This window comes from Canis aureus, chromosome 1, assembly GCF_053574225.1.
Source record: "Canis aureus isolate CA01 chromosome 1, VMU_Caureus_v.1.0, whole genome shotgun sequence".
Classification (NCBI taxonomy): domain Eukaryota; kingdom Metazoa; phylum Chordata; class Mammalia; order Carnivora; family Canidae; genus Canis; species Canis aureus.
This window is the reverse complement of record NC_135611.1, coordinates 20,350,751-20,363,669: the sequence shown is the minus strand read 5'-3', so window position 1 is coordinate 20,363,669 and position 12,919 is coordinate 20,350,751. Positions and strand designations below refer to the sequence as shown.

General features: G+C 39.8%; 1 long non-coding RNA gene across 2 annotated transcripts in view; it reads left to right on the top strand.

Moving 5' to 3' along the window:
- Positions 1-447: 447 nt before the first annotated feature.
- LOC144281138 (uncharacterized) overlaps positions 448-12,919 on the top strand; it is a 38,710-nt gene continuing 26,238 nt past the window's right edge. For both annotated transcript variants that reach the window (XR_013349634.1, XR_013349658.1), the window contains exons 1-2: positions 448-609; positions 1,102-1,306. This is a non-coding gene — a long non-coding RNA (uncharacterized LOC144281138). The remainder of the gene's footprint in view (positions 610-1,101; positions 1,307-12,919) is intronic.

Below are 12,919 nucleotides of genomic sequence, written 5' to 3'. Positions count from 1 at the left end.
ATATAAACATATGGAATCTTTCCCTTTGAGGAAAAAAGGATTTTGGTAATCATGTATAACAGACTCCTTTCTACCATAAAAATTCATAGTCTTCTATCTGACGTTTGTGTTAGAAAATTCTAAAATTTCTTCTGCATTTCTATGCTTCATTTGAATGAAGCAATATGTGATAAAAAGTGCTGGCTCTTGGTCTGGCCATTTCTTTAAGAAAGGCAACCTTATCCACAGTTATTTTTTTCCCTGCCCCTCCCAGATTATTTTCCAGTGAAGTAAGGGAGTAATCATGGAAGACTGCCATATGGTAACAGTGAGCCATGTCAAACACACCCACCTAATGGTAAGCAAGCCACCAATGACTAGGTGACTTTCCATTTATGACCTGATAAGGACAAGTACTATCCTAGGTACAGAGAGTGCATGTTGTAACACACAAATTGAGAGCTCACTTTTGAATCCAGGGCAATTCTAACTGGTTTGTAGTGCAAAATCTCAATAGTTACACTTGCAGCCAGATGACAAAGAGATGAAACACACCCAGTCATCTCTGTATATGAGAAACCTTGTCTGGGGAATTTGAAGAAATCGCCAGAATTTCCCTACAGTTTCCAGGTATTTTCTTTTCTATGGAACACACACAGATGCTTTTCTGTTGCTCTTGGACAAAAAGTGCATGTAATGAGAATGTGTCTGCTCCTTTTGTTTCATTCACATGCTATTTTAATGATTGGAAATTTAGTCAGAATTGCTAAGGATTTGTTTGTTGCTGAAAGTGTGCAGGAATAAAAGGGAGAGGTGTCATACACAGAGCTGGAGCAGTTGGTATTGTTCATCCAGTACCAAATTTTTTAGAAGAATCACCTGCCCTCCATGTCTTCCCCTGTACCTCAAATAAACAGCAGCCAACAACCACAAACTCTTATCTCCACTCCCAGAGGACTGTGGGAGTTTGATGACTCAGGTCATCTCAAAGAAAACACTGCATTTTAGAGAACAAGCTGTTTCTTTTAGTTGGAACAACACAGTAGCAAACAATAATACATAATAATAGCAAAGGTAATGCCTTGAGCATATGACCTCACTCCCATTGTGATTTTCCTTCAGGGCTTTCTGGGAGGGTCCCGAGAGCAGATTTCCTGAGCAGCTGTGCAGATTCTCCAGAAAGGCCAATGTCTTTTACTGTCTTTTTTCATGAATGGATCAGCACTGGGAGGGGAACAATTGAGTCATGTGTATCATCTCCAACAATCACAAAGCTTTCACTACAGATTTCAAAGGAATATGTTCCAACCACAATAAGCGCTGAAATGTGAGTACTGAGAAAAAAAAAAAATCACTGGATATTTGAAAGGGTGGTTTCGGGTCTGTAAAAAAGCAGCCACTTTATCAGCTTATAAAGCAAGCTAGTTCTCCAGTGATTTTAGCCCATGACCTGTTACTTTCGACTTTCACCGTTACCTATTCAGAACATGGTTGCTCTGGTTTCAGTAACAGGCTTGAGTTGAGTTGGTTGATTGGATTGGTTGGTTAAGTTGATTGGGCTATGAGCAAGGATGGCTTTCAACTGTTGGAAAGACAACCATTACCAAGAACAGATACACTTCTTCCCTTTTCTGAGGAAATTGATTATTGGGTCAATTGTGGCTGAGAAGTGGGAGATGATTGTTCTTGATGAGCCTGGAAACCCTAGCAATATCAGGACTTCTTGGATAGTGCAGGCCTTTCTACTCCAAGACTTCCAGTACTCTGGGCAAGGTGAGAAGGTCTACATTCCTAGAGTGGCCCACAGTCAGGGTTTTATAGAGTTGGTCCCAATCTGCTCAAATATATGAAGCCTCATCCAGGAAACAGACACAGACACTTTATATGGTCAGTGATTACATATTTATCTGGGAGATAAGCAGAGTCATCTTCATTGACCTAGGGGACCCATTTAAAAGAGCATGATTGTGTGAATTGGTCTGGATCTTCCTGGGTTTTCCCAGGAAGCAGACATTGAGATGGAGGTTAGCATGTAAGAGTTTATAGAGAATACTTCTGTGATCAACACCCAGAGAAGGAGAGGTAAGGAAGAAGGATTTAGAAGAAGTTGGAGGTTGTGATGCAATTTCAGTGTAGACTCCAGCCAATCCTATGGGAGGATGGGAGGACCTTTCTCACATTTGAATAAGGGGTCAGGCTTTCACATGCCACCACCCATCAATCTGTCAGTTGATGTGGCCCACCCTTAGATGAGGTGTAAGCTTGGGCTAAGTGACTCTCTTCAGCAGATGCAATATATATATATAGGGATTGAGACTTGAGAGCTATCTGTCAGAAGTGCTCCCAGTATCCAGGGAGTAAGTCCTTCATTTGTAAGGGGGAGGCTAAATGGAATATTAGCCTATCACACGAGGAGGCCATTTCCATATATGGCCCTTCCAGTAGAAATTTCTGAGATGACAGACATACTCTATCTGCATATTATCTGCACTAATACAGTAACCTTGGTTACTGTATGGTTATTAAGCACTTAAAATGTGATGATAGTGGATATTGAAAAACTAAACTTTTAGTTTTATTCAATTTCAAGTAATTCAATTTTTAAATTGATGCATAATTCACATATCATAAAATTCACCCTTGTAAAGTGTATAATTAAATGGCTTTTAATATATTCGCAAAGTTGTGCAACCATAATGACCCTTCAATTTTAGAACATTTTCAGCACCCGAAAAAGAAATTCCATACTCACTAGCAGTCAATCCCATTCCTGCCTTTCCTCAGCTCCTGGCAAACACTAATATATTTTCTGTCCCAATGCATTTGACTGGCCTCATAGAACAAATAAGCAAGTTTTCTCTCCTCTTATTTTTTTGAAGAGTCTAGGAAGGATTGGTTTTAATTGTTTCTTTAACTGTTTATGATAGAATCCACTGGTGAAGACATCTGCTCCTGAGCTTTTCTTTTTGGAAAAAATTTCAATTACTGATCCAATCTCTTTACTTGTTGTAAATCTATTTATGTTTACCTCCTGAGTCAGTTTCACTAATGTGTATTTTTCTAGGAATTATCTATATTTTCTAGGTTATCTCAGTTGATGGCATATATTTGTTCATATCATCACCTTAAAATTCTTTTTTTTTTTTTTTGTAAGGCTGATAGTAATGTCTCTTCTTTCATTCCTGATGTTAATAATTGGATCTGTGCTCTTTTTTCCTCAGCCAGTCTAGCAAAAAGCTTGTCAGCTTTTTTGATCTTTTCGAATAACCAAGAAATGGTTTTGTATTTTTTCTCTTTTGTTTTTCTATTCTCATTTTATTTATTTCCTCTCTATTCTTTATTATTTTCTTCTTTTTCCTTGTTTAACTTTAGCTTGTTGTTCTTTTCCTAGTTTCTTAAGGGAGAAGTGTAGGTTACTGATTTGAGATCTTTCTTCTTCTTTATATAGGCATTTACAGTGATAAATTTACCTCCAAGCATTGCTCTAAATATCTGCCTTAAATTTGATATGTGTGTTTTCATTATCTCAAAGTATATTTGTATTTCTTTTATGAATTCTTTGATTCATTGATTATTTAAAAGTTTGTTGTTTAATTTCCATACACTTTTGAATTTCCCAAGTTTTCTTCTGTTGTTGATTCCTAATTTCATTCTATTGTAGTCTGACATTGTACTTTGTGTGATTTCAATCTTTTAAACTTGTTGAGACTTGTTTTATGACTGAATATGTTGTAATATTCCATGTACATTTGAAAAGAACATTTTTTCTGCTCTCATTGAGTGTTCTATAGATGTCTCTTAGTCAATTTATATTGTTTTTCAAGTTTTGTATTTCCTCAATGATCTCCTGTCTAGGTTACTAAAGTCTCAAATCATTATTATTGCTGAAATGTCGATTTCCTCCTTCAATTCTGTCAGTTTTTGCTTCATACATTTCAACTTATTTGTATCCTTGAATCTGAATTTTGTCTCCTATAGAGAGCATTTAGCTGGATCATTAAAAAATAATAACAATAATTTCTGGGGGTGCCTGGGTGGCTCAGTTGGTTGAACATCCAACTCTTGATTTTAGCTCAGGTCTTAATCTCAGGGTCATGATTTCAAAATCATTTCTGGCAGTCTCTGTCTTTTGATTGAAGTGTTTAATCCATTTACATTTAGTGTAATTACTGATAAAGTATAATTTATGTCTGCCATTTGCTATCTTTTTTGTATGTACACTATAAATTGTTTGCTTACTACTTTATCACTGGCTTCCTTTGTGTTAAATGTATATTTTCTAGTGTGCCATTTTTATTCTCTTGGTTCTTTTCTTTTTATAACTTAAAATGTTTTATGATTGCCCTGGAGATTAGAACTAACATCTTAATTTTTAAAAAGATTTTATTTATTTGTTTGACACACAGAGAGAGAGAGCACAAGTATGGGGAGTGGTAGGCAAAGGGAGAGGGAGAAGCAGGCTCCTGTTTACACAGAGTGAGGGAGCCTGGTATGGGGCCTGATCCCAGGACCCTGGGACCATGAACTGAGATACAGGAAGATGCTTAGCCAACTGAGCCACCCAGGCACCCCTTAACATCTTAATTTATAACAGTTTAGGTTGAATTAATATCTACTTAATTTTTAATACTATGCAAAAACTTTGTTCCTATGTAGCCCTGTTCCCTTCCTATTCTTTTGTGTTATAATGGCCTTACAAATTACATTCTTATAGTACATGCTTATCAGCATAGATTCATCATTATTGCTTTATGCAGTTGCCTTTAAATCACAGGAGAAATAAAAAAATTTAAAAATCAGAAGAAAAATAGAGTTACAAGCAAAAAATATCTTAATACTATTTTTTATATTTACCTATGTACTTACCTTTACCAGTCTTTATTTCTTCATGTGGATGTGAGTTCCTGCATATAAGCCATATTTCCTGTTTCTTTACATGTCTCATATTTTTTTTGTTGAAATTTGAACATTTTAAATCATGTGGTAACTCTGGAAATCAGATTTAAACCCACTGCAGGATTTGTTGTTGTTGCCTTTTGTTTGTTTAGTGGTTTTCCTGAATGAATTCTGTAAGTCTGCATTATTTGTCACTGTGACCACGAAAGTGTCTGCTTGATTACATTAGTAGTCAGCTAATGTTTGTACAGAGATTCCTTAAATGCCTGGAACCAATAAGTCTCCTAGGCTTTATTGAGAGACTCTGTGTGGGTGTCGGAGCATGCCTTCTAATATTTGGGCAGACAGTTTATAACTGCTTTAGCCTGTACTTCCTGCTTGCACAGAGCTTTAGGGTCAGCGAAAGTTGAGAATTTAGGGCTTTCTCAAGTCTTTTCTGGGCATGTGCACAGCTCTGGTCTTATGTACAACCATATAGACTAGATTCCCAGAAATATATTAGAGCTTTACAAAGCATCCTATGGATATATTCTTTTCCAGCTTTCCCTTAATTTTTTTTTCTCAGTTTTATTTTTTGTTTTTTCCTCAAATCGTTAGTGTTGCCTTAGGCAGGTGTGCTATTAAACAATTGCCACTGATTGTTTTCAACAGATAACTCCTGTTTTTATTGATGAAGCTGTGAGAGTCAGGTCAAATAAAGGCAGTCCCTGCAAGTGGAGCTTGCAGGTATTTTGTGGGAGCTTCAAATCTGGTGTTTTGGGGGAGCTTCAAATCTATTCTTCTCCTTCCAGTGGATGTTAGATTGCTGTTTTCAAAACTACTACATTTGCAAGGTTTTTTTTTTTTTTTTTTTTTTTTTTTATGGCTACTGCATAGCTGAGAGAGAAGGATTGGAATTGGGTCATTTAAAATGCTACAAAGCTAGTTATTCTTAGCAAGAACTAGTATTTTCTTTGTATCAATACCTCTCAGATTATTGCAAGTCTTTGGTTAATTTCCAGAGTTCTAAGATGGTAATTTTGACCATTTTTTCCCAATGTTCATGTTGCTTTTATGATGGGGGGGGGGGGGGTTAGATTTTCATAGGTCCTATTCCATTCTTGCTGGTGTCACTCCATGAGATTACTCTCTGCTGCGCTGTCCAGTTTAGATCTAGAGACTTTGGTGAAGACTTGACCTCCATAGAGTGGATGTGAGTAGTGAAGACTCAAACAGAGAGATGTAGTAAGCCTTGAATGATATCCAAGTTGAAGTTACATTAATCTCAACATTAAAGAGTGTCTTATTCTTCTTTTCAAAGAATAACTGCTTCCCTTAGCGGGGGATAGAGGGACAAATGAGTTCTGAGTAAGAGTTGGCATCTATAGGTGAACAGAAGTCTTCAGTTTTGGCTCACAAAATAAGCATCCTTGCTAGTAGGTGTGCATTGTTTGGGCATTTGTCTGGACTCTCTCATACTTAGGACACCAGAAAGGATTCCTAAATATTTATCTAAATCACATCCTTATTAATAAAGTACTTATTTGGGTTTTCTGGGTGGGAAAGTGGAGATCCATACTGTGTGCAAACAGTCCTATTGGCAAATGCTGTTGGTGGTAGCCCCAAAAGAAGTATAGGATGGCATTTCCCAGACAACAGAGGCATCATGGATAGAGAGCCAGTAGAGTACCTATGAACAATGATTAGTGATAGCTCCTTGTTGTAGTTTGATTTGGATGTTTTTTTCTTCCTACCACAGGAGCTACCCAGGACCATGTTTATTTACTTAGGACTGTGCTTGGATTGGATAGCCTTCGGTCATTGCAACTTCAAGGCCTGGTTTACAAAGTTGCCTTAGTTTATTATGATGATTTGGTAGAGAAACAAATGCTCACTACTACCAATTCCACACTGATGCATAATGACTCTTGGTAGCTGAGCGTGGGGTACTCTGGGGGACAATACAAAGTGAGGTTAGTCAGTTCCTCTTATACTACTGGGCCATGGCTGTTTCTGGACTGGGTGTTCCAGTCCAGATCAGTCTAGGCCTGATCCTCAGGCTGTTTCTTCACTATTAGGTGCTACAAAGGATGAAGCATTTGCTCTGAGGGCACCAGCAGGAAGTGGACTAGAGAAGTTGATGGCATGAGTTTCTTTCTCGCACTTACCTTCTAGCCAGGAGCTGAGAATAAGTACCAAACCTTGCTTCATAGAAAATTTCAGAGGAAAGGGTAAGGTTTGGTGTATAGGGTGGGACAGGATTTGTTACATGGGCTGTAACATGTGTTCTTTATAGTAGTTAGGACAACAGACCAGCCCCATACGACAATCTTCTTTCCTGTTAGGAACTTACTGTGAACTCTGAGCAATTAATTTGTTCCTGTGTAAAGCTGCAATATTAGGAAGAAGCTGGGCAGTCTGATGGGTTTTCCCTCCTCTCTCAGGGCAATGGAGTAGGAAGAAATGGGGCTGGGGGCTGGGTAAGTACATTTGGAAGACTAGAATGGCTAGCTGTGCTGATTGGGCTCTGAGGAATGTGAACCTTACTTCTAACATTGTGATTATATGGCACAGCATTAGTTGTAAGGCCACTGGGGAAAGGGATTTAGGACCTAAGGCCTCAAGTATGATTTGCTGTTTGGGTTGAGGCCTGGCCAGCAGTGGCGCTATGGGCCAGAGGCTATCCAAAAAAAAAAAAATAATAATAATAATAATAATTAATTAAAAAAAATACAGCTCTCACCAGATCTGTGGCTGATGCTAGAATGGGGACTCTGTGGAGACAGGAAATTTAGTTGGGAGTTGAAGTTGAGAAGCTCAAGCAGAGCATACATTGGATTTCTGATATTAGTTGGAGGGCCTAAATAAGGAAGCTAAATATGAGGGCAGGAACATAAAGTAGAAACTCTATCTGTGCTTAGAATGGTTAGCGTTTACTGAGCATGCCTGCAGTGGTGGGAGATGTTCCAGGCACCAGGGAGGTGTTCTAGTAACTCATTTAATTCTTACCACGACTTCAGGATGTAAGGACAACTGCTCCCATCTTCTTCTAGAGGGGAGACTGAGGCAGGGCTAGTAAATGGTAAAACCAGGATGCTACCTCTGGAAGTCTGGGTCCATGGCTTGAATTCTTGACCACTATTCTGTTGCCGCTCCTGATGCATCTTGCCTTTGGATTTCATGTGCATACTTCAAGATTACAATGAGTGGTTTCAGTCAGGGCTGGAGTAGGCTAGCAGCACCGGCATACAATGACATGCAGAAAAAAATAGAACTTTTGGAATTTGATTAGGCAGGGTGAGGTGATCTGGTACTGGGAGAAATGGGATCTCATGGTCCTAGAAAGGATGAGATCCAAGGTACAAATGAAAAGGTTAACTGAGTCAAGGAGAAGGGATAAGACACTCATTGAGACCCAGAAATGGGTCTTGTTGGCTCTTATGGATCCAAGTGATGTTCATGTCTCTCATTTCTTTCACTTATGTATCAATCACTTCCATTCATGAAGTTGTTCTTGGTGACTTCTGGGGTCATCCATTTTAGATTTGATTCTACTGCAGTCTCACTGAGATTTGTTGTTGTTGTTGTTTTTTTAACCTGTAAAATGGGATGAGAATTGAATAAAAAATTTCATTTGTAGGGCCTGGCAATGCACCCAGCCGACCCAAGACTCTGAATTAATGTCTGTTTGCTCTCTTGAGTCATCCCTCTGATCTTTCCCCATCTTACCTACCAGTACATAATAGGTATCTGGCACATATTTGATGATTGCTTAAGTTAAGCCTCGTCTTACATAAATGTGCATAGTCCTGTAGGCTCAACTAAGGAAACTGAGCCAGTGTCCCTTCATCACCTTCCATCCTGGAACAACTGCTAACGGGTGCATCAGAAGCAAAGTCAGCCTCTGCGTTGACAGATGCACAGTTTGCATGAGCTTCAGCCGCAGTGTGAGCCCTAGAAACCCAAGATGACAATTAGGAAAAAGAACAAACAACTCCAGAGGAAAGGTGTCCTTAAAAGTGGTGAGCAGCAGAGTAAACAAGCAAACGGCTGTGAAGGAATCAATCATTCAATCACCACTGATGGCCTGCCCTGTCCAGGGGGATATTATCTGTTGGATGCAGCTGTGGAAAGGTGATCTCAAGACCTGTTTTGGATTCCCAGGCCTGTCTCAGATCTTTCTGTTGTCTTAAGAAAAATCAGTTCACTGCCTTTTGGCTTTCAGTTTCATTAATAACAGCCCCCTGTTGTTGAGTACTTACTATGTGCCAGGTATGGTTTGATTTTAGTGATAGCCCTAGAGGGTAGGTAATATTAATTATTCCAATGTTACCTATGAGGAAACCTAGTCACATGGAGGTTAAGCACCTTGCCCAAAGATGGGACTCAGGTCTGGACCGCTTAGTTGCAGAGTCCACATGCATAAACACTAAGCTTGACTATTTCTCATATTCTAGAAGGATGAGTAAAACTGTTCACAAAATTAGTGAAGCAAATTTGCTATTAAATGTGTGGAATCACGTTTGGATTTCTTGTTTTTAAAGGCTGAACAGTGTTACAGTTGTAATATGTCAGATGTGGAATAACTTCCTCAACTGCTTCTAACTGAAAGCATGGTCTTGATGCACTTCAGTCTGTTAGATGAAGTGACCTAATATTTCTTTAATGCTATCTTGCAAATTATGAGTCAGGGATTCATTATGACCATACATTGCTCATCTTGAGCTGGCAAGCACCCAGAACAGTTTTATGAATTCTCACAAGGCTAGAAGCTAATGGAGCCAGCCCTGCAACTACCCAGGAGAACACGAAAGCTTCAAGACGAGGTACAACACCAGTGCACACCTGCATGTCATCAGTGAAGTCATTAACTGAGCAGACAAGAACAGCCTGCCATCATGTCTGCTTATTGTCAACACTGAAGAGGTATTGACAGTGTTGAGACAGGTTGTCACTGGAGGGAACTGAGACCGAATCAACAACCAGCAGAACATCCATTCCAATGGAACCTGTTCCTCGAGGTGCTACGTCAAAACAAAATGTATGGGCTACATCCATGGGCAATGCTCCAAGCTGCCTGCTCAGCCCCAAAGGCTGTGAGTTCTGTATACAGCAGGTAAAGTATTGCACAGCTACATTGGTGAAGAAATGACTACTGAACTGAGTTCAAACTCAGAATGTAAGTGGAGCCAGGATCTATTTTTCCAAGGCGTAACTGAATTTTATTCCTCTCCTACACACAAATAGGAGCCACTAAAAAGTGGTATCACAGTCTTGCTGGAAGAGCAGCCCTTCTCTTTTCATTGAAAGCATAAGAATTTGCCCCATTTTTGGAGGAGGCCAAGCCTCACTTGCAGGAAGATTGCATTCATTATGTGAACATATTGGTAAGAAATGAATCCTAAGTGAAACACCAACATTCTTAGCGACATAAGTGACTTGGTATATTCTAGAATAGTAATGAAAACTATGAATCCATGGCATCTGAGAATTCAAGTTATGTGGAAGAAGGAAGGAAAAGTAGGATTCATTTCAAACACCGGACAAAGTGAGATATGAGGAAACAGAGAGAGATAGAGAAAGAGAGGGACGGAGGGAATATATGTGCGCGTGTGTGTGTGTGTGTGCGTGCGCGCACACATGTTCCATCTTTGCCTGAAATTTGTTCCGCATTTGCTTGGAGTCCCAGTTGCATAGGGGGATCCATTGTGGATGAGCCTGTTCCAGGTATCATGGAAAATAGTTCCCTCCTCCATTGTTTGGAATTACGACTCTGCCCGTGGTGGAGAGAAACTTTTAAACACAATTACACTATCAAGATGTACAGTGAGTGAGTCAAAGGCCTGGATCAGCTTGGCCTGAGACGATAGAATCAGAGGTAGGTCATAAATCTCCAGCTGTGTTAGAGTGTTTGCCATGATGCAGTGGCCCTGGTTGTGACAATATCCCTGCAGGGGTGATGGATGAGCCTTACTGACATCAGAACAGGCGGGAATATTACAAGGAATATTAACAAGAATCTTGATGAAAAAGTCTCAGCAATTAAGTCCATGGGAGAGGTTTAATCCAAGTCATAAAAGACATTGTAGACTGGAGATATCTTTCCATTTGACCAATTCAAAAAGCAGGCCATACATGGACTGGTAACCTCAAAGTATTGCTAATAAGTCCATGACATATTGTATTATTAGAATTAAAACTTGAGCTTTTTTTTTTTCCCAAATAATTGGGTGACTGGATGAGGATTTTACAAATTCCAGTCAATTGCTGCTTGCTTTCACTTAACTGTGTATCACCACCATTCGTAAAGCTGTCATTGATGATAATCTTTTAGAGAACAGGGATTAGTTTGTTTGTAGAATCTGTTTGATGTCTAGGGAAGGGTTAGTCCAAGTGAAGTTAAATGGCACCTGAGGCAATGGTGGATAATGTCTTAATGTCTTATAACAGTGTCCTGGTTCACCCCTCCCTTCCTCTCGTCAGCTTTGCTCTCCCTTCTTGTCTGTCCCTCATCTCCTCTTCTTCCCTCTTTTCTCCCCTCTCTCCCTCTTGTTGGTTTCCTATCTCTCCTCACTTTCCTCGACTTTATTCAGTCTTCCCTGCTGAGTCTTCCTTACACCTGACTGCCTGTCAGGCTCCTGTGGGCATCACTTTGTGTCTCTGGTATCATTCCGAGCTAAGGTTATGACTGAGCTTTTAATGGTACTGAATATCCTCATGTAGACAGATTCATGGGATGAGGAACTTATACTCTCTGCAGTGCTGATCACTCGACATGAGGCTAAGGCAGGATGAGAGTCACCACCCTAGATGGTAGCCACCCACATGGGAATGGTGGCAAGATATTGGAAGAGTGAACTGCTGAGCTGCTAAAGGTAAGAATGTCTAAAAGACACATGGAGGCTATGTCCTAGGGTCCATGTTTTTTTCTTGGAATGAAGAAGACATTTCAACCCCAAACTCAGTCTGAAAGCCACTTGCCAATAATAAAAACAATATAAGACCCCCCATTTTACATCTTCTGTAGCTAGCAGAACATATTGCACAGGAACAGAGCACAGAGGCAACTGGTGATACCTATGAGAGAGAGCTCCAGTTAGAGAAAGAGAGATGTGGCAGAGCTGCGGCACTATGCAAGCAGAAGTAGAAATAACTGAGGGCAGGCTTTTGGAATATGTTTTGGAAGAAGCCAACCTTTTTAACGCTATCTGTAAAAAACTGTACTTGTGTCAATATTGGGCAATTGAAGGAGCAGAGGATGCAATGTAATAAGGAGTCTGACCGGTGAAAATGGCATCCCAGCATGGACCTCTGCATGACGAAACAGAAAGGAGCACATAGAAGAAGCTGGATGAGTCAGAGGAAGAGAAATTCAAGTCCTGGTCGGAACAATGGTGATTCTCCATTAGATTCTGATAATTTCTTAATGATACTAAATTAGAAATTCATATCCAATCCCCAATCTGGGTCACTTGTAGTTTTATGTATATACTTATGCTTAAGACTATTCAAGAGCAGATCTTCTCAAACTTGGCTACATTTGGAAAACACCCAGGAAGCTCTTGATGCCCAGGTCCCACCTCAGTATAATGAAACAGAATATCTGGAAGTGTTGCCTGGTCTTCCATATTAAAAAAAAAAAAAAAAAAGTTTCCAGGCGGTTCATCAAGATTGTGAACTACTACTCTAGAGTAAAGAGTGTTTTAATTTCATTTCATCTTCTGGGTTCAGAGCTCTTCAATAAAACTTTTGTTGTTTTCATAAAGTGCCGAGTTGAGCAACCCTTTCCAAAGTGGGTTTCTTAGAGTGCCAGTCCTTTGAGATGTTGGAGAAAAATAGAGGATTCTTTGGTCAAGAAGTCTGGGAATTCAGGGCACCTGGATGCCTCAGTCAGTTAAGTGTCTGACTCCTGATTTCAGCTCAGGTCATAATCTCAGGGCCGTGAGATCGAGCCCCAAGTCAGGCTCTGTGCTGGGCGTGGAGCCTACTGAAGCCTATCTCCCTCTTCATCTACCTTCCCCATCCATCCTCAACCCCCACTAAAGAAAAGAAGTCTGGGAAGGCC